The sequence below is a fragment of the Ranitomeya variabilis genome, chromosome 1 (genome assembly GCF_051348905.1).
Source record: "Ranitomeya variabilis isolate aRanVar5 chromosome 1, aRanVar5.hap1, whole genome shotgun sequence".
NCBI lineage: Eukaryota > Metazoa > Chordata > Amphibia > Anura > Dendrobatidae > Ranitomeya > Ranitomeya variabilis.
In genome coordinates, this window is record NC_135232.1 from 606,389,447 (window position 1) to 606,417,157 (window position 27,711).

Genomic DNA, 27,711 nt, shown 5'->3' on the forward strand with positions numbered 1-27,711 from the left:
ACACACTGAAACTAGAGTACTAATCTAGTCTTAGGGCCCCTTCACACTGTGCAATCAAAGTCTGAACGAGCGTTCGATTTGTGACGTTTATCCGTCCTCGTTCCGAGGTTGCAAAGTGTGACATGGCGTTACGATTTGCGACGCAGCCCAGCATCGTACGATGTGAAAGAAAGAGCAGAACTTTCTTTCGTCGTAAATGTCTCGCTGTGGCGGTCGAAATCGTAGTATGTGACGGCGGTCATACGAGCTCGTAATGCGACTACGTGGGTTGGGCTTCCGCATACCTGTCTCCTGATTGGGCGTGACGTTTTAGCACGCCCATGCTGGTAATACGTCACGCTCGGAGTCATAGGACTATGGCGGTGTGAAGGGTAGCGTACGATTGCGACGCGTGACGTTCACATCGCAACTACGTCAGAAAAAGCGTTAACATCGTAGAGTGTGACCGCTGGCTACGAGCTCGTACTGCGATGTCGAATATGACGCAAATGCGTCGTAATCGTAGCAGAATCGACCAGTGTGAAGGTACCCTTAGTCTGCCACACAAGATCTGAACTAATGGCTGCACTTACTGATCCCAATAAAAAACATTCTCACAAAGTTTGGTTGATAAATTTTATTTTGCAAAACGCTTTTTTTTTGTAAAAAAATTATTGCACATCAAATTTTTGGAAAACCAAAAAAAAACCCTTTATCTTCATGGTTTACAAACAAAAAAAAAAGAAACCATTCTCTTCATGGATTATATAGAAACATTTTTCAAAATAAATAAACTTTTTTGAAGAAAAAAAATGGCTTGAATGTTCTATTTTTTTTTAAAAAAAGGGTCATGTTCAAAAGTCATATGTTTAGAAAGTTCGGGATATCGTGGTCAAGCATGAATCTGTGAATGGTCAGAAGGTTGATAGGAGCATTGAGGAGTGCTGAAAAGACTTGATGAGCCTCGAAACTGCACTGTGCCCCCGGAAGACTGTGGCTGAGTAGCACTAGCCTGACGCTGCATAAAAGAATCACGTACTCTACGCCTCGTTGCCTGCTTAAACCCATCATTAGCCTCCTCCAAATCGATCGGATGGGGTTCGTGAGTACATATATAAAGGATACTATTTATCATACTAATGCAGCTCTGCTTGTTTTCCGGGAGCACAGCGCGGAAATATGGGCTAAAGCTCCGTAATAACTCCTCCTCTGGTTCTTCTGCTTTTTTCTTTGCGCAAAAACTCAATTATTTCCTGGGATGTCTCAGACGGAGTCATCAGTTCAAGCGCAGCAGCAGAAGCATCAGCTCTCCGCCTGGCAAGGCTATCTCCACTAGTGCTTGGCTGCGTCGTTATGTCTACAGTGACCACCATTTCTGCAGTACATCCTGAGCTCTCTTCTAATATGATGCCTGGTTCGCTGGAATCAAATGATGCACTTTCACCACTGCTGCTTGACTGCTGCTGAGAGTGTATGGTCTCCACAGGAAGACTTTCTTCAGTTCTGCAAATGAGAACAGACAATTAGAGAAGCTAGACAACAAATATCAACATGGAGGCTACATATATATGTATGTATACTTAAGGTACCTTCACACTAAACAACTTACAACGAGAACGACAACGATCCGTGACGTTGCAGCGTCCTGGATAGCGATCTCGTTGTGTTTGACACGCAGCAGCGATCTGGATCCCGCTGTGATATCACTGGTCGGAGCTAGAAGTCCAGAACTTTATTTGGTCGTCAGATCGGCGTGTATCGTCGTGTTTGACAGCAAAAGCAACGATGCCAGCAATGTTAAACATGGAGCTAACGACCTGTGAGAACGATAAGTGAGTCACCGTTACATCACTGGATCGCTCCTGCATCGTTCTGGAGCTGCTGTGTTTGACGTCTCTACAGCGACCTAAACAGCGACGCTGCAGCGATCGGATCGTTGTCTATATCGCTGCAGCGTCGCTGAGTGTGACGGTACCTTTACTCGCACATGCCAAGGACAGGAATAAGAAATTGAAGTTGTTTGGTGAATCTGTAGGGCTTCTTTTCTTTTCCACCAGCCTCTCCAGATCTCTCTCTCTCGGCTTTGGCCTTTAGTCCACGCTTCAATTGCTCCCTTGCAGATCCCCACTTGGTCTAAATGGATTTTACTGTAGTGGAAGAAAAAACATTCATAAATCAATAACTCAATTTCACACTTTTTAAATTTTAAAAAACAAGTATGTCATGTTGTAGTGACCAGGAAAGCCATTACTAATGTATGTTATATATCATATGGTAAGTGTGTTCTCTATTCCTTACATGATTACACTTGCGACACCGGTTCCTTGTCTTGCCTTGGGAGGAGGTAAACTATTTAATTCTATGTTGCCCTCTCCTGCCTTGTTTTGGTATTACAACTTGTAGTACTATGCTGCCCTCTTCTGCCTTAGTTTGGCATTGCAACGTGTTTTTCTGATTTGAAGATAAGTATGAGTTGGAGGTGGTGCGTGCGGGACAAACAGCACTTTATGGACGGTTTTAGTGGGGAGAGGAGGTAGAAAATTGGGGCTCCTGGATTGGAACAAGCGGGGTGTACAAATAGCACCCTATTCGGAGTGCCCCGCATCTTACAGCAACAGAGTCCTGAGACAAGAGAAGTAACTGCAGAACTGCGCAGCAGGTTCCCTGGATACTCTGATCTGATTAAGGTCAGTTTGATCCTCCCCCTTCATGCAGCACAGTTAGTCAAATGAAAAGTTACCACCATCCTCCCATGGCCGGGACCGAGAAAAGGCTTTGACCGTCGCAAATGTAAGAATAATTTTATCGGCTACCCATGGCTGTTATATTGGAAAATATAAGGATTGTTACAAGTCTTCAGTAAAGTTCATCTTTCAAGTTTGCACGAGACCCCGGTGTATGCTTCTTTCGTCCACGGCCTCATCCCTTGCGGGCATCAACACAACTCACAGTCTCATATATCCGTCGTCTCCCCCTTTATAATTGCCGCCAAACCTAGGGATTGTTAGAGCCATCGGAGTCACTGTGACCGAACCATCCTCCGAGATACTAGGCACTGCATCTCACAAGGCGGTGTGTCAATGTCATGTGCCGAGTACTTAAATAGCAATTCTTGTTCTTTGAAATCCGCACCCTGCCAGCGGTTTGGGATGAGGAATTGGGCCACTTCCTCCCAGGCCCGCTCTTTCATATCACAGTCGTGATAACGCTCACGCCTGAAATCTCAAATGCAAGGATGATCCTGAAACAAAAAAAAGGAGGGTGATCAGCAATAGCATATTTTTGAAAAGCAAACAGCACTGAAAGAAAATGACTACTCTGCCACCCCTCTTTTGCACTCTCGGCCACCCCTTTTTTGCACTCTCCGCCACCCTTTTCTATCTGTAACACCCCCTCCCATCTCTGTCTGGCCCCATCCCAGCAAAAACCAACAGTACAGGGAGCCGGTGAGGGCCCTAATAATAACCTGCAGCCTCCCCTACACTCATCTACACCGAACGGGGAAAGCGATGGGGGCTTTTCAGCACCCCTACATACCTGAACGAGAACAATGATTCTCTCCAGGTCCATCTTGTGTCTCTGCAGGCCTTCGAAGTGATAAACAGGAAGTACATGGGAGTGGCCTAGTAAAAATATGGCGTTCTGCAAATACGGTCTTCATGGTGTACTGCAAAATCAACACACTGGGCAAGCTTCCGTTGTTTTTTGCGGCCCCATTGATTGAGCTTAGTCTCCAGAAACGCGTTGAGATTCTTACCCATATGGCTTGTGCTGAAGTCTGTATCCTCTATGCTTAAAGTTTGTGATTAAAGAAAACTCTTTTTTACGGATTCGGTGAAGCTGGACATTCTCTTCTTTTTTGGATTCTATACGCCTGGACACAGCGGGTCCGTGCTCCCGAAGATTGGTTTATGCATCACGGGTGAGCTGGTTTATATTCCTTCTTTCAAAGACATTGCAAACCTGTGTCCTCTTTCTTCATCGCACCACACACCATCTTCACCATACACTGGGAGCCCTGGGGACCTACTTCACCTGTGGGAAGTTATACCATCTAGCTGCCATACCATCACCCAAGAGGACCCCTTTAAGCAGAGTCGGTCCCTACTGACCGAATACCACAGGTGGCGTCACGAACTTTATTCATAAAACCCCTAAAAGACTTTCCCTTTGATTGGGCACCCAGGGCCACGGACAGGGTCACAGCCACCATGACTTCCCCTTTAAGTACCGGACACGGTACCGAGTACCTCACAGCCCAGGCGGGCGACTCACATGCTTCAATAGTCTCCATGGGAGACTAAAAGCTGCAGAACTTTGATTGCCTCTGGTACACACAGGCGATGATCAGATCACCTGTGTGTAGCATAAATGCTTACCGGGCAGTGCTCATAGCAAACTGACAATGACAATCATAGAGGTCTGTTTCAGACCTCTGGTTGTCATGCCAACCCATCGGTGACCTGCGATCACGGGATCACCGATGGGCAGGATTTATGACGCGTTTCCAGTAAGCATGAGTTAAATGCAGAGATTGACCGCGGCATTTAACTAGTTAACAGCCGCGGGTGGATCGCGATTCCACCCACAGCGGTTGCGGGCACATGTCAGCTGTATAGAGCAGCTGACATTTCCTTGGAAAGGTGACGCTCAGCGCTGGCGCCCGCAGCAAAGGCTGGGGTCAGACTAGCCAGGGGTGTAACTACAACAGGTGCAGGGGTTGCAATCGCACCTGGGCTCTGGAGCCTAGGGGACCCTAAAAGTCCCTTTGTCCTATAGAAAAATACTATTGCTATTAAAGTTTTAAAATATTTGGGAGCCCCGTTGGAGCTTTCGCATCAGGCCCATGAGTTTCAAGTTACGCTACTGAGACTAGCATATGGCATCCTCCCCCTTAAAGGGAACCTGTCACCCCCAGGTGTTTTTAACTAAAAGAGCCAGCTTGTGCAGCACTAATGCTGCATTCTGTCAAGATGGCTCTTTTAGTTCGGGTCCCTGCCAACACTGAAGTGATCATTTTTAGAATGTGCCCTTCATACCTGCAGTTTGTCAGGGGGGCATGTCTTTTCCCCCCTGACACAAATACCTCCCAGTCGTCACTCAGGGCCTCCGTGCGCCGCCTCCATTTCCTTCATGAACGTCCCCGGCGCCTGCCCATGATGTGATGGGAGTCGAAGGGCAGCGCTAACTGCGCATGCCAGAAAAAAAACTTACAGCGCAGGTGCCGGGGACATTCAGGAAGGAAATGGAGGCGGCGCACGGAGGTCCTGAGTGATGGCTGGGAGGCGTTTGTGTCAAGGGGGAAAAGACATGCCCCACTGACAAACTGCAGGTATGAGGGGCACATTCTAAAAATGATTACTTCAGCATTGGCAGGGACCCGAACTAAAAGAGCCACCTTGACATAATGCAGCATTAGTGCTGCACAAGTGGCTCTTTTAGATAAAAACGCCTGGGGGTGACAGGTTCCCTTTAACATCATGCTGGCAGCAGGTCTCATTTTTGCTTTGACTGTTTCATGGAGTGATTTGTCTTCCAATTTGTTGTGACATTCTCTGACTCCTTATTTTTTGGGTCTGATTATTCTTTTGTATTCTCCATTTGGTCTTACCAGTGTGTTCATCACTTTTCCATTTGACCATTGGTTTGCCCACATAACAGACTCATTGCTATTCATAGGGCTATAAATTCATTCCCAGCCAACATGTAGCTCTAGTACTATTAGGGCATTCTTATTGAGTATTCCCATTTGACCATTTGTTTGCCCCCACAGTGCAGACTTATTGCTATCTATGGAACCATGAGCTTATTTAATGCTTACGTGTACCTTTTGATCTTTTTGTCTCCATTTGCTGTGTTCTGATGCTACTTTATTTGGTCAGTTCTATATGGGAATTAGGAGGTTGGTTGCCTACTTATTGTTTTTGATCTTATTTAGCAATGATTGCTCTGTGCATGTACCACTAATCTTGATTTTGGTATGCTCATTTTCCATCATAGAGTGGGCTATGTTCACCAATTAGTAGCCACCTTATATTATTTAAATTTGTAATCAATAGTAATCCGTAATTGCTGCTAGCACGGTGGAGGAGGTTAGCTTTGGGTCCTTACATGGATCTTTAGTGGTCTTCAACATGGCCAATTTTTGGCCTTTTTAATTATTTTTAATATATTGTCTCAATTGTGTGTTTTTTGTATTTTCAAATAATAATTGTCACATTTTTTTAAATAATTTCTGAGCAATTATCATATGGATGATCATGACCATTATACCCACTGTTCTGTCTTCATACACGTTGATACGGTGTGTGATCCAACATACAGCATAAACCACTTCTGTCTTCCAAAGTAAGCAGACTGTTTTCTGTAGTCTAACTTGTTTATTGGTAACAGGTATTGAAATGCGGTAAAACTATAAGAATACAAATGATTTGAGTAAGTATTGGGCACATAACAGCACAACTGATACTATAACTAACAGGGAAAGCATACAGGATGATGCAACTTCTACATGCAGCTACATACAGTAACTCACAGATAATAGATTTCCCGGGTACTAGTTGCTATACAGTAATCACATTCTATAGAACAATATATTACAAAAACAAGGATAGCAATCTTACCGGATAAACTAACCAGGGTGGCAGGTAAATGAAGTAGTTCCAACACAGCTGAATAACAGAGTGAACAGGAAATACAAGAGAAAAGGCTGGGGAATTTCCCAATCCCATGATGCTTTGCTGAAACCCACAATGCAACACTCTATTATTCATGGAAAACACAGGTTATAAATTTATCCACCACTGGGTGGTGCTATAACACAACAAAACCAGAACTATAATAATAGTTAACCTTTTAATGCTTGAAACGAACCCCTGTCCTGTTAGAAGGACAGAACACTCCCCGCTTGGCATCAACCGATGCCACCTACAGGTTCTTTTGGCGAAAACAGTAAGACAAGTTCCGCCATTGGTCTGAGGAATAGTTTGCTTTCCCCGGACTTGCCTACTTTGACCTCGACCTTACGGATCTTCCCATCTTTGCTTGGGAATACTTTAGTGATGAGGCCTAGTGGCCACTCATTACGGTGTGACTGGCTGTCTTTCATGAGAACGACATCACCGGTTTTGATGTTTGGTTTGTCGGTCTGCCACTTCCTCCTTGGTTGTAAGGTGGAGAGGTACTGCTTCCTCCATCTGTCCCAGAAGGTATTGGAGAGACTTTGGACTTGTCTCCACTGTCGTCTGTAGAGGTCCTTGTTGCTAAATTCTCCAGGTGGAGCGCTGAGAACGCTGGCCTTCTGAGTAAGTAACATGGCAGGAGTGAGAATGGTCGGATCCTCAGAGTCACTAGAAAGTGAAGTCAATGGTCTGGCATTAATGATGGCCGAAACTTCTGCTAGGAATGTGGTCAAACTTTCATGTGTGAGTCTTGCACTACCTGCTTGCAAGAAAATGGAGTCAAGGATTCTGCGTGCTATTCCTATCATCCTCTCCCAAGCGCCTCCCATGTGAGAAGAGTGTGGTAGATTGAAAGTCCAGGTACATCCCTGCTCACTCAGGTATCTTTCCACACCGGTGGTGTCTAGGTTGGAAGGAATTTGAAGTTCTTTCACTGCTCCTACAAAGTTGGTACCTCTATCGGAGCGTATGTGCTTCACGGGACCTCTGATGGCGATGAAACGTCGGAGTGCATTTATAAACCCTGAAGTGTCCATGGACTCAATTACTTCAATGTGGACTGCTCTAATGGACATACAGGTGAACATAACAGCCCAGCGTTTGGCATTGGCCTGGACTCTTCTAGTGTTCCGTGCAACCACAGACCATGGCCCGAATACGTCCAGTCCGACGTTGGTAAAGGGAGGTTCTGTACTAAGTCTGTCTGGTGGGAGATTGGCCATCTTCGGCTTTTGAGTCCCGCCACGGAGTTTGCGACAAATCACGCAATTGTAAATGAGTTTACTCACGCATCGTTTTGCTCCGACTATCCATAGTCCAGCAGTTCGTAGATTTCCTTCAGTAAACAGCCGTCCCTGATGTTTCACCAAGACGTGGTGGTGTTGCAGAAGCAGGGTCGTGACATGATGATGTCCAGGAATTATTATAGGGTGTTTCTCCCCTAATTCCACTTCAGCTTCTTGAAGACGACCTCCAATTCTTAACAGCCCATCCTGGTCAATGATTGGATCAAGCTTCCTCAAGACACTATCTCTGGAAACAGGTTGGCTTTTATTAAGGTTATCTATTTCTTTGGCGTAACATTCACGTTGTATGGTACGAATTATAACGTTCTTGGCATTTTCCATGCTTGGAACGGTAAAGGCACACTTGCAGTGGTGCCAACCTTTGCAAGGTTTCTGGATGGCGGGTGACGTTGACTTGTAGGATTGAGCCACATGAATTAAACAAACGAGGGCACGAACAAGTGAGTCCCAAGTTGAGAACCTGTTGAAGCGGTGGGATTTGAGGTGATTGTCTTTAGTCACCGTACGTAGAACCAGGGGCGTAACGACCGCGGTCGCAGCGGTCGCCATTGCGACCGGGCCCCGCAGGTCAGGGGCCCCGGGCCGGCAGGTCAGGGCAGGGCCGGGCTGGACATCAGGCACTTCTGGCAAATGCCAGAAGAGCCGATGCCAGTAGTGGGCCGCTGCACTGTTCCTCCCCCGCCGCCGCCGCCGCCGCCGCCGCCGCCGCATTTAACTATACCGGCGTCTATGACACCGGTATAGTTCAATGCAATGATGGAGGAGAGCGTCACCTGACGCTCCCTCTCCCATCATTCCCCGCTCTGCCTCTGACAGTACACTGCGGGTGCGCGATGATGTCATATCATCGCGCACCTGCAGTGTCCTGGGCAGACTGCAGCCACCAGGAGCAGCGCGGGCAAAAGGAAAGGTGAGGAGAGTTTTTTTTTTTCTTTTTCACCGGACTGTGGGGCCATTATCGGGGGGGGGGGGGGGGGGATGAGATGCGGGCTGTGCTCTATATACCCCTGTGCGGGCTGTGCTCTATATACCCCTGTGCGGGCTGTGCTCTATATACCCCTGTGCTGGCTGTGCTCTATATACCCCTGTGCTGGCTGTGCTCTATATACCCCTGTGCTGGCTGTGCTCTATATACCCCTGTGCGGGCTGTGCTGTATATACCCCTGTGCGGGCTCTGCTGTATATACCCCTGTGTGGGCTCTGCTGTATATACCCCTGTGCGGGCTGTGCTCTATATACCCCTGTGCGGGCTGTGCTCTATATACCCCTGTGCGGGCTGTGCTGTATATACCCCTGTGCGGGCTGTGCTGTATATACCCCTGTGCGGGCTCTGCTGTATATACCCCTGTGCGGGCTGTGCTGGATATACCACTGTGCGGGCTGTGCTGTATATACCACTGTGCGGGCTCTGCTGTATATACCCCTGTGCGGGCTGTGCTGTATATAACCCTGTGCGGGCTGTGCTGTATATACCCCTGTGCGGGCTGTGCTGTATATACCCCTGTGTGGGCTGTGCTGGATATACCCCTGTGCGGGCTGTGCTGTATATACCCCTGTGCGGGCTGTGCTGTATATACCCCTGTGCGGGCTGTGCTGTATATACCCCTGTGCGGGCTGTGCTGTATATACCCCTGTGCGGGCTGTGCTGTATATACCCCTGTGCGGGCTGTGCTGTATTTACCCCTGTGCGGGCTGTGCTGTATATACCACTGTGCGGGCTGTGCTGTATATACCACTGTGCGGGCTGTGCTGTACATACCACTGTGCGGGCTGTGCTGTATATACCACTGTGCGGGCTGTGCTGGATATACCACTGTGCGGGCTGTGCTGGATATACCACTGTGCGGGCTGTGCTGGATATACCACTGTGCGGGCTGTGCTGGATATACCACTGTGCGGGCTGTGCTGGCACCCAACACCATGTTGCAGTGCAGGAGATTCCTGCAACAGTCCGAGGCGTATCTAGGGGAAGGGGGTGGGGGGGCGTCACGGAGGTAGGGGGGGGGGGCCCCATTTGGAAGTTCGCACCGGGGCCCATAACTTTGTAGTTACGCCACTGCGTAGAACGGATACCTGAGGGCAGATTTCCTCACCTGCCTCTGGATCCACCAATTCAAAGATGTTTGACTCGTCCACATATGGCGTCGAACGGTATAAGAATGTAGGGCCGGTGAACCAGGTTGTGTCCTTAAGTTGTCTTGCTTCAACGGATCTGGTTGCGTGGTCCGCCGGATTGTGGTGCGTGGACACATAGTGCCACTGTTTAGGTTCGGTGGATCTCCTGATCCTTAGCACCCGATTGCTGACATAGACATAGAAGCGACGAGTTTCATTGCAGATGTACCCCAGCACTACCTTGCTGTCGGTGTAAAACTCGACTTCTTTGATTTCCAGGTCCATTTCTGTCGAGATAAGCTCAGCTAACTCTACTGCCAGCACAGCTGCACAGAGTTCCAGTCTGGGTACTGTGTGTTCACGGAGTGGGGCCAATTTTGTCCGGCTCATAACAAGCCTTACGTGGCATTGTTCATTGATGTCAGTTGTTTTCAAATACGCCACTGCTGCAATTGCCTTGGTTGAAGCATCGCAAAAGATACAAAGCCTTTGCACCTTGATTTCTGATGAAGGCACAGAAGCATATGGTCGTGCCACGTAGAGACTTGACAGGGCTTCTAAAGAATGTTTCCATCTTTCCCACAATTCTTTTTTATCGCTGGGAAGCGGATCATCCCAATCGGATGTCTCTTGGGTGAAGTCTCTCAACATCATTTTACCTTGGATAGTTACAGGGGTTACAAATCCCAGAGGATCGTACAAGCTGTTCACAATGGACAGGACGCCTCTACGCGTGAAGGGTTTCTCTTCTTCACTGATCTGGAAGGTGAATGCATCCTTTTTCAAATCCCAGAGTAGACCCAGGCTCCGCTGCATGGGAAGGGAGTCCGTGCTTAAATCCAAGTCTTTTAAATCGGTTGAGTAATCTTGAGAGGGAAAGGCTGCCATTAGTTTCTGGCTGTTGGAAGCAATTTTGTGCAACCTCAAATTGGATGAAGCGAGCATTTCTTGTGCCCTTTACAGGAGACTGACTGCCGACTCCTCTGTGGGTGTGGATTTCAGGCAGTCATCTATGTAGAAATCCTTTTCCACGAAAGATCTTACATCCGATCCATATTTCGCTTCACCTTCTCTGGCTGAATGTCTAAGGCCATAGATAGCAACAGCAGGGGAAGGGCTGTTCCCGAAGATGTGAACCTTCATACGATATTCCACGATGTCCTTGTAGGGGTCATTATTGCGGTACCAGAAGAACCTCAAGTAGTTTCTGTGTTCTTCTTTAACAAGGAAGCAGTGAAACATCTGTTGTATGTCGGCCATAAATGCTACTGCATCTTTGCGGAAACGAAGAAGTACTCCCAGAAGTCTGTTGTTGAGGTCTGGACAAGACAGGAAGACGTCGTTTAAAGAAACCCCTTCGTATCTGGCACTTGAGTCAAATACCACTCTTATCTGACCTGGTTTCTTCGGATGATACACGCCGAAAATAGGTAAGTACCAACATTCCTCGGAATCTTGAAGTACAGGTGCAATTTCCGCGTGGCCACTCTGGAATATTCTCTCCATGAAGGTAAAGAAGTGTTGTTTTGTTTCTGGTGCCTTCTGCAGTTTGCGCGTAAGGGAAACAAATCGACTGTAGACAAGTTCTCTGTTGTTGGGTAAGCGTTGCCTCTGTGGTTTGAATGGTAAAGGTGCGACCCAACTCTTTGATTCATCTCTTACTATCTCTCGCTCCATGATGTCCAAGAACAGTCTGTCCTCTATGGACATTGCTACCTGGTTGTCTTCTCTTTTCCTGTGGAAAACTGTGCACCCTATATGATCTTGCTCACCGTCGCATGCATGGTCTTCACAGGAAGGATCAGCTAACGGACAAGGTGGAGGGGTGTGGTGTGGCAATTCTTTAATCAGGAAACTACTCTCGCATGGCTGGAAGAGAGACGGGCGTCCATTCTCAAGGGTATTGGTGAGCATGCTGTTGACTGATGTCGGCCTGTGTGCTCCACCCAAACAGACATCTCCCACAATGACCCATCCTAGGTCAAGTCTCTGAGCATATGGGGCGTTTTGTGGGCCGTTGATCTGTCCTCTAGCCTTGTGGACCCGTAGTATGTCTCTTCCGAGAAGTAAGACGATAGGAGCTCCTTGGTCGAGCTCTGGTATCAGGTGAGCTATACATCTCAAGTGGGTGTGATGAGCTGCTACCTCTGGTGTAGGTATCTCAGACCTGTTGTCTGGAATCTGGTTGCACTCCAGTATTGATGGCAAGGATAAGCAGGTTTGACCGTCTATAGACTCTACTTTGAATCCAGTTGCTCTCCTCCCCGCCGTCTCGACAGTACCTGCACATGTCTTCAAGGAGTACGGAGAGCCGGGACCAGCAATGTTGAAAGTGTCGAAGAGAAAGGATTTAGCTAGAGACCTGTTGCTCTGATCATCCAAGATTGCATATACCTTGATCGCCTTATCCCGTTGGCTCGCTGGGAATACTCTGACAAGACAGATCTTTGAGCAGGATCTTCCTGCTACGAGTTCCTTGCAGATTTCTGTGCACCGAGAAGTGACCACTGGGGTGTCCACGTCGGGGTCCGTCTGTTTTTCGGCAGACTCTTCTACTCGTGACGATACCCCTGAGGGTGGTCCAGGATGTAAGGCCGTGTTGTGCTCCACACTACTACATTCTGTGCATTTCACACTGGTTTCACAGTTCTTGGCGAAGTGTGAGGTTGTCGCGCAGCATCTGAAGCATATCTTGTTTTCCTTTAGGAAACTCTTACGGTCTTCTAGAGACTTCTCCCTGAAGGCTCTACATTTTAGGAGAGGATGAGGTTTCTTGTGTAGGGGGCAGTATTTGCTGAGATCCTGCGGTGTGTCCTCTTCTGGAGAGGACTTACTTGCCCTGTAAGGAAAACCTGTGGCGGTAACATTAGTTTTGTGGACTGCCACTGGTGTTTTACTGGGTTTTACACCAGAGGCAGTGGTACATGACATAGTGAAATCGAAACTAGGGTCATTTCTAACTTTAGCCTGCTGAGCAACAAAGTCTACAAACACCCCAAAGGGAGGAAATGGTACCTTATGAGCCTGTTTGTAACGGGACCCGTGACTGACCCACTTTTCTTGTAAGTTGTAAGGGAGCTTTTGGACAATCGGGTTGACACCTCTGGCAGTGTCCAGGAATGCCAACCCTGTTAGATCACCTTCTGCCTGAGCAGCATGTACCTCCATTAACAAGTCGCTCAGTTCCCTGAGCTTTTGATAACCCTTATTTGCTATCTTGGGGAAATCATCAATTCTTTTATACAAAGCATTTTCTATAGCTTCTATTGACCCATAACATTCTTCGAGTCTCTCCCACACCATACGAAGTCCTATGTGTGGGTACTTTATGTTAATGTTCCTGATTCTTTTGGCATGTTCAGCTGACTCGCTCCCAAACCACTTAACCAATAGATCTAACTCTTCACTACTGGAAAGATGCAAGTCTCTGATGGCATTCTGAAAAGAGGCTCGCCATGCTCTGTAGCTTTCAGCTCGATCAGTGAACTTTACAAGTCCCTTGGTCACCAGCTCCCGGCGGGTAAAGAACCTTGCAAAGTTCATAGTGGCTGAGTCTGTGCCGACGTGAGCTGGTGTGCTGTTGTTATGCGGTGTTTGTGGTGCATCCTCATACCTGGTAGGAGCTTCTGGCATAGGAAAGTCTGTATAAACCCGTTCAGTGGCGAAGGGTGTCCCTGTCAGTCTGGGCGGAAGCCGTACCTTCTGTTCCGTAGGACGGTAGTGGTGATCAATGTCGTTTCGCAGTATACTTTCCTGCTTCCAGTACGGTGTTTGGAGGAAGGATCTCTGGTAATCTGTATAGGCTGGTTGGTGTAACGGATCAGAGTCGTCTTCCACTTTGGGATGTTGGCGGACATATTCTGAGACGCGTTGAGCAGGGTCCTGATGATCAAGGTCTGGTCCGCGTATGTCGCTGCCTCGCTCGGATTCAGGAAACTCCACGGCTTCTAAAAACTCAGCTTTGGCTATTGTGGCTGCTGCTTCTTTTTCAGCGGAAAGCCTTTCTAAGGTCGCTTGCAGGCGGGCTCTATCTGCTTCTTGCTCTGCTCGCAGGCGGGCTCTTTCTGCTTCTTGGCGGGCTCTTTCTGCTTCTAGCTCTGCTTGCAGGCGGGCTCTTTCTGCTTCTTGCTCTGCTTGCAGGCGGGCTCTTTCTGCTTCTTGCTCTGCTTGCAGGCAGGCGCTTTCTACTTCTTGGTCTGCTTGTCTTAGCTTTAACTGCATCTCTTGTGCAGCGAAGGAGGATCTTACTTTCGCCGCCTCAGCTTCTGCTCGGGCGAGGGTGACAGACCTTTTCGAGGAAGACTTGCTAGAGCGGCTTGTTTGGGACCTCGTCCTGAGTGAAGATGCTCGACTTGCAGACATTTTGTGTCCGTTTGCAGGCTGTAGGATGTCTCAGAGCGGGTAGGAATGACTTCAGCGTGGACTGAGACGTGTCATGCTTGGTGGGCTGCACTCTCGGTACTTGTGACTGTATAGCGGCCGCTGCGGTATCTGCAGGCAGTGCGGTATGGTACAAGCGGCTCCGTAAGAGTTATTTGCTATCGCTGGCGTCTAGCCTCCCTTTACTGTAATCCCGGCGCCTAGCTTCCGTTTTACTGGCCTCCGCTGGTATTTAGCACCCGTTTTACTGTTCTGTCTTCATACACGTTGATACGGTGTGTGATCCAACATACAGCATAAACCACTTCTGTCTTCCAAAGTAAGCAGACTGTTTTCTGTAGTCTAACTTGTTTATTGGTAACAGGTATTGAAATGCGGTAAAACTATAAGAATACAAATGATTTGAGTAAGTATTGGGCACATAACAGCACAACTGATACTATAACTAACAGGGAAAGCATACAGGATGATGCAACTTCTACATGCAGCTACATACAGTAACTCACAGATAATAGATTTCCCGGGTACTAGTTGCTATACAGTAATCACATTCTATAGAACAATATATTACAAAAACAAGGATAGCAATCTTACCGGATAAACTAACCAGGGTGGCAGGTAAATGAAGTAGTTCCAACACAGCTGAATAACACGAGTGAACAGGAAATACAAGAGAAAAGGCTGGGGAATTTCCCAATCCCATGATGCTTTGCTGAAACCCACAATGCAACACTCTATTATTCATGGAAAACACAGGTTATAAATTTATCCACCACTGGGTGGTGCTATAACACAACAAAACCAGAACTATAATAATAGTTAACCTTTTAATGCTTGAAACGAACCCCTGTCCTGTTAGAAGGACAGAACACCCACCACTCTTTCTTTTCTTAATGCATGCTAATGACCCACGGCTCCTGCTCCGCTGTGAGCGGGAGCCGAGTGTCATGCGTCTGTGCTCCGAGCCTCTCGCACAGAGAGGGTCGGAGCACAGCTGCAGAGGAAGCGGAGAAATGAATTTCTCCATCTCCTCCATTGCCGGGGTCAGCATATATCGCACGTGGACGTATTATTACACCAAACAGGGGGAGTCCGACATGGGCGTATTATTATGCCCAACATTGGAAAGGCGTTAAAATGGCAAAAAAAAACTACCGTATATAGTCGAGTATAAGCCGACCCGAGTATAAGCTGACTCCCCTAATTTTGCAACAAAAAACTGGGAAAACTTATTGACTCGAGTATAAGCCTAGGGTGGAAAATGCAGCAGCTACTGGTAAATGTCAAAAATAAAAATAGATATCAATAAAGGTAAAATTAATTGAGACATCAGTAGGTTAAGTGTTTTTGAATATTCATATTGAATCAGGAGCCCCATATAATGGTCCATACATTTCATTATGGCCCCATAAGATGCTCCATATACAAATATGCCCCATATAATGTTCCATGCAGTTCATTATGGCCCCATAAGATGCTCCATACAGTTCATGATGGCCCCATAAGATGCTCCATACAAAATAGGCCCCATATAATGCTCCATACAGGTTATGATGGGCCCCATAAGATGCTCCATATACAAATATGCCCCATATAATGCTCCATTCAGTTCTTTATGGCCCCATAGATGCTCCATATAATGCTCCATGTAGTTCTTTATGGCCCCATAGATGCCCCATATAATGCTTCATGCAGTTATTTATGGCCCAATATAATGCTCCATGCAGTTCTTTATGGCCCCATAGATGCTCCATATAATGCTCCATGCAGTTTTGGCCCCATAGATGCCCCATATAATACTCCATGCAGTTCTTTATGGCCCCATAGATGCTCCATATAATGCTCCATGCAGTTCTTTATGGCCCCATAGATGCCCCATATAATGCTCCATGTAGTTCTTTATGGCCCCATAGATGCCCCATATAATGCTTCATGCAGTTATTTATGGCCCAATATAATGCTCCATGCAGTTCTTCATGGCCCCATAGATGCCCCATATAATGCTCCATGCAGTTCTTTATGGCCCCATAGATGCCCAATATAATGCTCCATGCAGTTATGGCCCCATAGATGCTCCATATAATGCTCCATGCAGTTCATTATGGACCCATAGATGCTCCATATAATGCTCCATGCAGTTCATTATGGCCCCATAGATGCTCCTTATAATGCTTCATGCAGTTTATTATGGCCCCATAGATGCCCCATATAATGCTCCATGCAGTTATGGCCCCATAGATGCTCCATATAATGCTCCATGCAGTTCTTTATGGCCCCATAGATGCTCCATATAATGCTCCATGCAGTTTTGGCCCCATAGATGCCCCATATAATACTCCATGCAGTTCTTTATGGCCCCATAGATGCCCCATATAATGCTCCATGCAGTTCTTTATGGCCCCATAAATGCCCCATATAATGCTCCATGCAGTTATGGCCCCATAGATGCTCCATATAATGCTCCATGCAGTTCTTTATGGCCCCATAGATGCCCCATATAATGCTCCATGTAGTTCTTTATGGACCCATAGATGCCCCATATAATGCTTCATGCAGTTATTTATGGCCCCATATAATGCTCCATGCAGTTCTTCATGGCCCCATAGATGCCCACATATAATGCTCCATGCAGTTCTTTATGGCCCCATAGATGCCCAATATAATGCTCCATGCAGTTATGGCCCCATAGATGCTCCATATAATGCTCCATGCAGTTCATTATGGACCCATAGATGCTCCATATAATGCTCCATGCAGTTCATTATGGCCCCATAGATGCTCCTTATAATGCTTCATGCAGTTTATTATGGCCCCATAGATGCCCCATATAATGCTCCATGCAGTTATGGCCCCATAGATGCTCCATATAATGCTCCATGCAGTTCTTTATGGCCCCATAGATGCTCCATATAATGCTCCATGCAGTTTTGGCCCCATAGATGCCCCATATAATACTCCATGCAGTTCTTTATGGCCCCATAGATGCCCCATATAATGCTCCATGCAGTTCTTTATGGCCCCATAAATGCCCCATATAATGCTCCATGCAGTTATGGCCCCATAGATGCTCCATTGTTATGACCCCAATGGCGAGGGTCTCAGAGATATCAGCAAGTCTGCGAAGTACAAAAATCCAGCTCATAGGGCAGTGGTAACTGGATTGACCATATATCTACTCCTAACGCCAACTGTTGTGAAATTGGATTTTGGGCTCCCCCAGTGGCCACTGGTGGAATTGAACTGGTGTGCATCATCCCCTCTGTTCACCTGTTTCCATCAGGATGTGGGAGTCGCTATTTAGCCTTGCTCCTCTGTCACTTCCATGCCGGTCAACATTGTAATCAGAAGCCTTCTGTGCATGTTCCTGCTGCTAGACAACTCCCAGCTAAGTTGGACTTTAGTCCTCGTTTGTTTTTGCATTTTGTTCCAGTTCACAGCTGTAGTTTCGTTTCTGTGTCTGGAAAGCTCTTGTGATCTGAAATTGCCACTCTGATGTTATGAGTTAATACTAGAGTCTTAAAGTAATTTCAGGATGGTGTTTTGATAGGGTTTTCAGCTGACCATGAAAGTGCCCTTTCTGTCTTCCTGCTATCTAGTAAGCGGACCTCAATTTTGCTAAACCTATTTTCATACTACGTTTGTCATTTCATCTAAAATCACCGCCAATATACACTCACTGGCCACTTTATTAGGTACACCTGTCCAACTTCTTGTTAACACTTAATTTCTAATCAGCCAATCACATGGCGGCAACTCAGTGCATTTAGGCATGTAGACATGGTCAAGACAATCTCCTGCAGTTCAAACCGAGCATCAGTATGGGGAAGAAAGGTGATTTGAGTGCCTTTGAACGTGGCATGGTTGTTGGTGCCAGAAGGGCTGGTCTGAGTATTTCAGAAACTGCTGATCTACTGGGATTTTCACGCACAACCATCTCTAGGGTTTACAGAGAATGGCCCGAAAAAGAAAAAAAATCCAGTGAGCGGCAGTTCTGTGGGCGGAAATGCCTTGTTGATGCCAGAGGTCAGAGGAGAATGGGCAGACTGGTTCGAGCTGATAGAAAGGCAACAGTGACTCAAATCGCCACCCGTTACAACCAAGGTAGGCCTAAGAGCATCTCTGAATGCACAGTGCGTCGAACTTTGAGGCAGATGGGCTACAGCAGCAGAAGACCACACCGGGTACCACTCCTTTCAGCTAAGAACAGGAAACTGAGGCTACAATTTGCACAAGCTCATCGAAATTGGACAGTAGAAGATTGGAAAAACGTTGCTTGGTCTGATGAGTCTCGATTTCTGCTGCGACATTCGGATGGTAGGGTCAGAATTTGGCGTAAACAACATGAAAGCATGGATCCATCCTGCCTTGTATGGAGCATCTTTGGGATGTGCAGCCGACAAATCTGCGGCAACTGTGTGATGCCATCATGTCAATATGGACCAAAATCTCTGAGGAATGCTTCCAGCACCTTGTTGAATCTATGCCACGAAGAATTGAGGCAGTTCTGAAGGCAAAAGGGGTCCAACCCGTTACTAGCATGGTGTACCTAATAAAGTGGCCGGTGAGTGTATGTGGGGGCCTCTGTCTGCCTTTCGGGGAAATTTCTCTAGAGGTGAGCCAGGACTATATTTTCCTCTGCCAGGATTAGTTAGTCCTCCGGCCGGCGCTGGGCGTCTAGGGATAAAACGCAGGCAACGCTACCCGGCTACTGTTAGTTGTGCGGCAGGTTTAGTTCATGGTCAGTTTAGTTTCCATCCTTCCAAGAGCTAGTTCTTATGTTTGCTGGGCTATGTTCTCTTGCCATTGAGAACCATAACAGTTTGACCGGCCAAAAAGGGTTAAATTAATTGACAGAGAAAGGAGAGAAAAGAGAAGTCTGCTGAAGATTTTTTTTTTTTTTTCCCTTCAGTTCTGAGTGTGCTTGTAATTGAATCTCTTGCAAGTCTGCCTATATTGCAGCCTTTCTCTCTCTCTCTCCTTCTAATCCTGGAATGGCTCTGTGTTCACCTGTTTAAAATGGATATTCAGAGTTTAGCTGCAGGTTTGAATAATCTCACCACGAAAGTTCAAAATTTACAAGATTTTGTTGTTCAGGTTCCTATATCTGAACCTAGAATTCCTTTGCCTGAATTTTTCTCGGGGAATAGATCTTGCTTTCAAAATTTCAAAAATAATTGCAAGTTGTTTTTGTCCCTGAAATCTCGCTCTGCTGGAGATCCTGCTCAGCAGGTCAGGATTGTGATTTCCTTGCTCCGGGGCGACCCTCAGGATTGGGCTTTTGCATTGGCTCCAGGGGATCCTGCGTTGCTCAATGTGGATGCGTTTTTTCTGGCCTTGGGGTTGCTTTATGAGGAACCTCAGTTAGAACTTCAGGCGGAAAAGGCCTTGATGTCCCTATCTCAGGGGCAAGACGAAGCTGAAATATACTGCCAGAAATTTCGTAAATGGGCTGTGCTTACTCAGTGGAATGAGTGCGCCCTGGCGGCGAATTTCAGAGAGGGTCTCTCTGATGCCATTAAGGATGTTATGGTGGGGTTCCCTGTGCCTGCGGGTCTGAATGAGTCCATGATAATGGCTATCCAGATCGATAGGCGTCTGCGGGAGCGCAAACCTGTGCACCATTTGGCGGTGTCTACTGAGAAGACGCCAGAGAATATGCAATGTGATAGAATTCTGTCCAGAAGTGAACGGCAGAATTTTAGACGAAAAAATGGGTTGTGCTTCTATTGCGGTGATTCAACTCATGTTATATCAGCATGCTCTAAGCGTACTAAGAAGCTTGATAAGTCTGTTTCAATTGGCACTTTACAGTCTAAGTTTATTCTATCTGTGACCCTGATTTGTTCTTTATCATCTATTACCGCGGATGCCTATGTCGACTCTGGCGCCGCTTTGAGTCTTATGGATTGGTCCTTTGCCAAACGCTGTGGGTATGATTTGGAGCCTCTTGAAACTCCTATACCCCTGAAGGGGATTGACTCCACCCCATTGGCTAGCAATAAACCACAATACTGGACACAAGTAACTATGCGGATTAATCCGGATCATCAGGAGATTATTCGCTTTCTTGTGCTGTATAACCTGCATGATGTGTTGGTGCTTGGATTGCCATGGCTGCAATCTCATAACCCAGTCCTTGACTGGAAGGCTATGTCTGTGTTAAGCTGGGGATGTAAGGGGACGCATGGGGATGTACCTGTGGTTTCCATTTCATCATCTATTCCCTCTGAGATTCCTGAATTCTTGACTGAATATCGTGACGTTTTTGAAGAACCTAAGCTTGGTTCATTACCTCCGCACCGGGAGTGCGATTGTGCCATAGATTTGATTCCGGGTAGTAAATACCCTAAGGGTCGTTTATTTAATCTGTCTGTGCCTGAACATGCTGCTATGCGAGAATATATAAAGGAGTCCTTGGAAAAGGGACATATTCGTCCTTCGTCATCTCCCTTAGGAGCCGTTTTTTTCTTTGTGGCTAAGAAAGATGGCTCTTTGAGGCCGTGTATTGATTATCGGCTTTTGAATAAAATCACGGTTAAATATCAATATCCGTTGCCACTGCTGACTGATTTGTTTGCTCGCATAAAGGGGGCCAAGTGGTTCTCTAAGATAGATCTCCGTGGGGCGTATAATTTGGTGCGAATTAAGCAGGGGGATGAGTGGAAAACCGCATTTAATACGCCCGAGGGCCACTTTGAGTATTTGGTGATGCCTTTTGGTCTTTCAAATGCCCCTTCAGTCTTTCAGTCCTTTATGCATGACATTTTCCGTGATTATTTGGATAAATTTATGATTGTGTATCTGGATGATATTTTGATTTTTTCGGATGACTGGGACTCTCATGTCCAGCAGGTCAGGAGGGTTTTTCAGGTTTTGCGGTCTAATTCCTTGTGTGTGAAGGGTTCTAAGTGCGTTTTTGGGGTTCAAAAGATTTCCTTTTTGGGATATATTTTTTCCCCCTCTTCCATCGAGATGGATCCTGTCAAGGTTCAGGCTATTTGTGATTGGACGCAACCCTCTTCTCTTAAGAGTCTTCAGAAATTTTTGGGCTTTGCTAACTTTTATCGTCGATTTATTGCTGGTTTTTCTGATATTGTTAAACCATTGACTGATTTGACTAAGAAGGGTGCTGATGTTGCTGATTGGTCCCCTGCTGCTGTGGAGGCCTTTCGGGAGCTTAAGCGCCGCTTTTCTTCCGCCCCTGTGTTGCGTCAGCCTGATGTTGCTCTTCCTTTTCAGGTTGAGGTCGACGCTTCTGAAATCGGAGCTGGGGCGGTTTTGTCGCAGAGAAGTTCCGATTGCTCCATGATGAGACCTTGTGCTTTTTTCTCGCGTAAATTTTCGCCCGCCGAGCGGAATTATGATGTTGGGAATCGGGAGCTTTTGGCCATGAAGTGGGCTTTTGAGGAGTGGCGTCATTGGCTTGAGGGGGCTAGACATCAGGTGGTGGTATTGACTGACCACAAAAATCTAATTTATCTTGAGTCCGCCAGACGCCTGAATCCTAGACAGGCGCGCTGGTCGTTGTTTTTCTCTCGGTTTAATTTTGTGGTGTCCTACCTGCCGGGTTCTAAGAATGTTAAGGCGGATGCCCTTTCTAGGAGTTTTGAGCCTGACTCCCCTGGTAATTCTGAACCTACAGGTATCCTTAAGGATGGAGTGATATTGTCTGCCGTTTCTCCAGACCTGCGGCGGGCCTTGCAGGAGTTTCAGGCGGATAGAACTGATCGTTGCCCACCTGGTAGACTGTTTGTTCCTGATGATTGGACCAGTAGAGTCATTTCTGAGGTTCATTCTTCTGCGTTGGCAGGTCATCCTGGAATCTTTGGTACCAGGGATTTGGTGGCAAGGTCCTTCTGGTGGCCTTCCCTGTCTCGAGATGTGCGAGGCTTCGTGCAGTCTTGTGACGTTTGTGCTCGGGCCAAGCCTTGTTGTTCTCGGGCTAGTGGATTGTTGTTGCCCTTACCTATCCCGAAGAGGCCCTGGACGCACATCTCGATGGATTTTATTTCGGATCTTCCTGTTTCTCAGAAGATGTCTGTCATCTGGGTGGTGTGTGATCGTTTCTCTAAGATGGTCCATTTGGTTCCCCTGCCTAAGTTGCCTTCTTCTTCCGAGTTGGTTCCTCTGTTTTTTCAAAATGTGGTCCGTTTGCATGGTATTCCGGAGAATATCGTTTCTGACAGAGGTACCCAATTCGTGTCTAGATTTTGGCGAGCATTCTGTGCTAGGATGGGCATAGATTTGTCTTTCTCGTCTGCTTTCCATCCTCAGACTAATGGCCAGACCGAGCGGACGAATCAGACCTTGGAGACATATTTGAGGTGTTTTGTGTCTGCAGATCAGGATGATTGGGTTGCTTTTTTGCCTTTAGCGGAGTTTGCCCTCAATAATCGGGCCAGCTCTGCCACCTTGGTGTCTCCCTTTTTCTGTAATTCGGGGTTTCATCCTCGATTTTCTTCTGGTCAGGTGGAATCTTCGGATTGTCCTGGAGTGGATGCTGTGGTGGAGAGGTTGCATCAGATTTGGGGGCAGGTAGTGGACAATTTGAAGTTGTCCCAGGAGAAGACTCAGCTTTTTGCCAACCGCCGGCGTCGGGTTGGTCCTCGGCTTTGTGTTGGGGACTTGGTGTGGTTGTCTTCTCGTTTTGTCCCTATGAGGGTTTCTTCTCCTAAGTTTAAGCCTCGGTTCATCGGCCCGTACAAGATATTGGAGATTCTTAACCCTGTGTCCTTCCGTTTGGACCTCCCTGCATCTTTTTCTATTCATAATGTTTTTCATCGGTCATTATTGCGCAGGTATGAGGTACCGGTTGTGCCTTCCGTTGAGCCTCCTGCTCCGGTGTTGGTTGAGGGCGAGTTGGAGTACGTTGTGGAAAAAATCTTGGACTCCCGTGTTTCCAGACGGAAACTCCAGTATCTGGTCAAATGGAAGGGATACGGTCAGGAGGATAATTCTTGGGTGACTGCCTCTGATGTTCATGCCTCCGATCTGGTCCGTGCCTTTCATAGGGCTCATCCTGATCGCCCTGGTGGTTCTGGTGAGGGTTCGGTGCCCCCTCCTTGAGGGGGGGGTACTGTTGTGAAATTGGATTTTGGGCTCCCCCGGTGGCCACTGGTGGAATTGAACTGGTGTGCATCATCCCCTCTGTTCACCTGTTTCCATCAGGATGTGGGAGTCGCTATTTAGCCTTGCTCCTCTGTCACTTCCATGCCGGTCAACATTGTAATCAGAAGCCTTCTGTGCATGTTCCTGCTGCTAGACAACTCCCAGCTAAGTTGGACTTTAGTCCTCGTTTGTTTTTGCATTTTGTTCCAGTTCACAGCTGTAGTTTCGTTTCTGTGTCTGGAAAGCTCTTGTGATCTGAAATTGCCACTCTGATGTTATGAGTTAATACTAGAGTCTTAAAGTAATTTCAGGATGGTGTTTTGATAGGGTTTTCAGCTGACCATGAAAGTGCCCTTTCTGTCTTCCTGCTATCTAGTAAGCGGACCTCAATTTTGCTAAACCTATTTTCATACTACGTTTGTCATTTCATCTAAAATCACCGCCAATATATGTGGGGGCCTCTGTCTGCCTTTCGGGGAAATTTCTCTAGAGGTGAGCCAGGACTATATTTTCCTCTGCCAGGATTAGTTAGTCCTCCGGCCGGCGCTGGGCGTCTAGGGATAAAACGCAGGCAACGCTACCCGGCTACTGTTAGTTGTGCGGCAGGTTTAGTTCATGGTCAGTTTAGTTTCCATCCTTCCAAGAGCTAGTTCTTATGTTTGCTGGGCTATGTTCTCTTGCCATTGAGAACCATAACAGCCAACACTAGAAGTAGCCGGGGAACATGCCTACGTTGGTCGCTAGATGTCTCGCGCCAGCCGGAGGACTAACTACCCCTAGAAGAGGAAAACAAAGACCTCTCTTGCCTCCAGAGAATAGACCCCAAAAGTAGGATACAAGCCCCCCACAAATAATAACGGTGAGGTAAGAGGAAATGACAAACACAGAGATGAACTAGGTTTAGCAAAGAGAGGCCCGCTTACTAATAGCAGAATGTAGTAAGATAACTTATATGGTCAACAAAAACCCTAACAAAATTCCACACTGGAGATTCAAGAACCCCCGAACCGTCTAACGGCCCGGGGGGAGAACTCCAGCCTCCCTAGAGCTTCCAGCAAGGATAGGATACAGATTATGTACAAGCTGGACAAAAATGCAAACAAAAACAAATAGCAAAAAGCAAGAAAGCGGACTTAGCTTAATCAAGCACGAACCAGGATCAGTAGACAAGAGCACTACAGATTAGCTCTGATATCAACGTTGCCAGGCATTGAACTGAAGGTCCAGGGAGCTTATATAGCAACACCCCTGACCTAACGACCCAGGTGAGCATACAAGGGATGATAGACATACCCAGAGTAAAATCACTAGTAGCCACTAGAGGGAGCCAAAAGGTAAATTCACAACAGTACCCCCCCCTTAGTGAGGGGTCACCAAACCCTCACCAAGACCACCAGGGCGATCAGGATGAGCGGCGTGAAAGGCACGAACTAAATCGGCCGCATGCACATCAGAGGCGACCACCCAGGAATTATCCTCCTGACCATAGCCCTTCCACTTGACCAGGTACTGAAGCCTCCGCCTGGAGAGACGAGAATCTACGATCTTCTCCACCACATACTCCAACTCGCCCTCAACCAACACCGGAGCAGGAGGCTCAGCAGAAGGAACCACAGGCACAACGTACCGCCGCAACAAGGACCTATGAAATACGTTGTGAATGGCAAACGACACCGGAAGATCCAGGCGAAAGGACACAGGATTAAGGATCTCCAATATCCTGTAAGGACCAATGAATCGAGGCTTAAATTTGGGAGAGGAGACCTTCATAGGAACAAATCGAGAAGACAGCCATACCAAATCCCCAACACAAAGTCGGGGACCCACACCGCGGCGGCGGTTGGCAAAACGCTGAGCCTTCTCCTGTGACAACTTCAAGTTGTCCACCACATGATTCCAGATCCGCTGCAACCTATCCACCACAGAATCCACTCCAGGACAGTCAGAAGGCTCCACATGTCCCGAGGAAAAACGAGGATGGAAACCGGAGTTGCAGAAAAATGGCGAAACCAAGGTGGCAGAACTAGCCCGATTATTAAGGGCAAATTCAGCCAACGGCAAGAAGGTCACCCAATCATCCTGATCAGAAGAGACAAAACACCTCAAATACGCCTCCAGAGTCTGATTAGTTCGTTCCGTTTGTCCGTTAGTCTGTGGATGAAAAGCGGAGGAAAACGACAAATCAATGCCCATCCTACCACAAAAGGATCGCCAGAACCTGGAAACAAACTGGGATCCTCTGTCCGACACAATATTCTCAGGAATGCCGTGCAAACGAACCACGTTCTGGAAGAACACAGGAACCAGATCAGAAGAGGAAGGCAGCTTAGGCAAAGGAACCAGATGGACCATCTTGGAGAAACGATCACATATCACCCAGATGACAGACATGCCCTTAGACACCGGAAGATCCGAAATGAAATCCATAGAGATGTGTGTCCAAGGTCTCTTCGGGACAGGCAAGGGCAAGAGCAACCCGCTGGCATGAGAACAGCAAGGCTTAGCTCGAGCACAAGTACCACAGGACTGAACAAATGACCGCACATCCCTTGACAAGGAAGGCCACCAAAAGGACCTGGCCACCAGATCTCTGGTGCCAAAAATTCCCGGGTGCCCTGCCAACACTGAGGAATGAACCTCGGAAATGACTCTGCTGGTCCATTTAGCAGGCACAAACAATCTGTCAGGTGGACAAGAGTCAGGCCTACCAGCCTGAAATTTCTGCAACACACGTCGCAGATCTGGAGAAATAGCTGACAAGATAACTCCTTCCTTAAGAATACCCTCAGGTTCAGCGACTCCAGGAGCATCAGGCACAAAGCTCCTAGACAGAGCATCGGCCTTCACATTCTTAGAACCTGGTAAATACGAGACCACAAAGTCAAAACGGGAGAAAAACAATGACCAGCGGGCCTGTCTAGGATTCAGGCGTTTAGCAGACTCGAGATACATCAAATTTTTGTGATCAGTCAAGACCACCACACGATGCTTAGCACCCTCGAGCCAATGACGCCACTCCTCAAATGCCCACTTCATGGCCAACAACTCCCGATTGCCCACATCATAATTTCGCTCTGCCGGCGAAAACTTCCTAGAGAAAAAGGCACAAGGTCTCATAGTAGAGCAACCAGGGCCTCTCTGCGACAAAACGGCCCCTGCCCCAATCTCCGAAGCATCCACCTCAACCTGAAAGGGAAGTGAGACGTCAGGCTGGCACAAAACAGGCGCCGAAGTAAACCGGCGTTTCAACTCCTGGAAAGCCTCCACGGCAGCAGGAGCCCAGTTAGCTACATCAGAGCCTTTCTTGGTCATATCCGTCAGCGGTTTAACAACACTAGAAAAATTTGCGATAAAACGATGGTAGAAGTTAGCAAAACCCAAGAACTTCTGAAGACTCTTAACTGACGAGGGTTGAGTCCAATCATGAATAGCTCGGACCTTGACTAGATCCATCTCCACAGCAGAAGGGGAAAAAATGAACCCCAAAAAGGGAACCTTCTGTACACTAAAGAGACACTTTGAGCCTTTTACAAACAAAGAATTTTCACGCAGAATCTCAAAAACCATCCTGACCTGCTCCACATGCGAGTCCCAATTATCAGAAAAAACCAGAATATCATCCAGATAAACAATCAAAAATTTATCCAGATACTTCCGGAAAATGTCATGCATGAAGGACTGAAAAACTGAAGGTGCATTAGAGAGCCCAAATGGCATCACCAAGTACTCAAAATGACCTTCGGGCGTATTGAATGCGGTTTTCCATTCATCGCCCTGCCTAATGCGCACAAGGTTGTACGCACCACGAAGGTCTATCTTGGTGAACCACTTGGCACCTTTAATCCGGGCAAACAAATCTGACAACAGCGGCAAAGGATACTGAAATTTGACAGTGATCTTATTTAAAAGCCGATAGTCAATACAAGGCCTCAAAGATCCGTCCTTTTTGGCCACAAAAAAGAATCCCGCACCAAGAGGGGAAGAAGAAGGACGGATATGCCCCTTCTCAAGAGACTCCTTGATATATGAACGCATCGCGGTATGTTCAGGTACCGACAGATTAAACAGTCTCCCCTTAGGAAACTTACTGCCAGGAATCAAATCTATGGCACAGTCACATTCCCTATGAGGAGGCAGTGCAC

At 47.2% G+C, this 27,711-nt stretch overlaps 1 long non-coding RNA gene across 2 annotated transcripts; it reads right to left on the minus strand.

The window, feature by feature from the left end:
- Positions 1-1,606: 1,606 nt before the first annotated feature.
- LOC143770376 (uncharacterized) lies at positions 1,607-6,567 on the minus strand. 2 transcript variants are annotated; one of them, XR_013214623.1, is made up of 4 exons: positions 6,257-6,567; positions 3,112-3,220; positions 1,955-2,126; positions 1,607-1,796 (listed from the first exon to the last, which is right to left on the minus strand). It is a non-coding gene; the product is annotated as an uncharacterized LOC143770376 (long non-coding RNA). The 2 variants fall into 2 exon arrangements; XR_013214624.1 differs by lacking the exon at positions 3,112-3,220.
- Between the last annotated feature and the right edge of the window lie 21,144 nt (positions 6,568-27,711).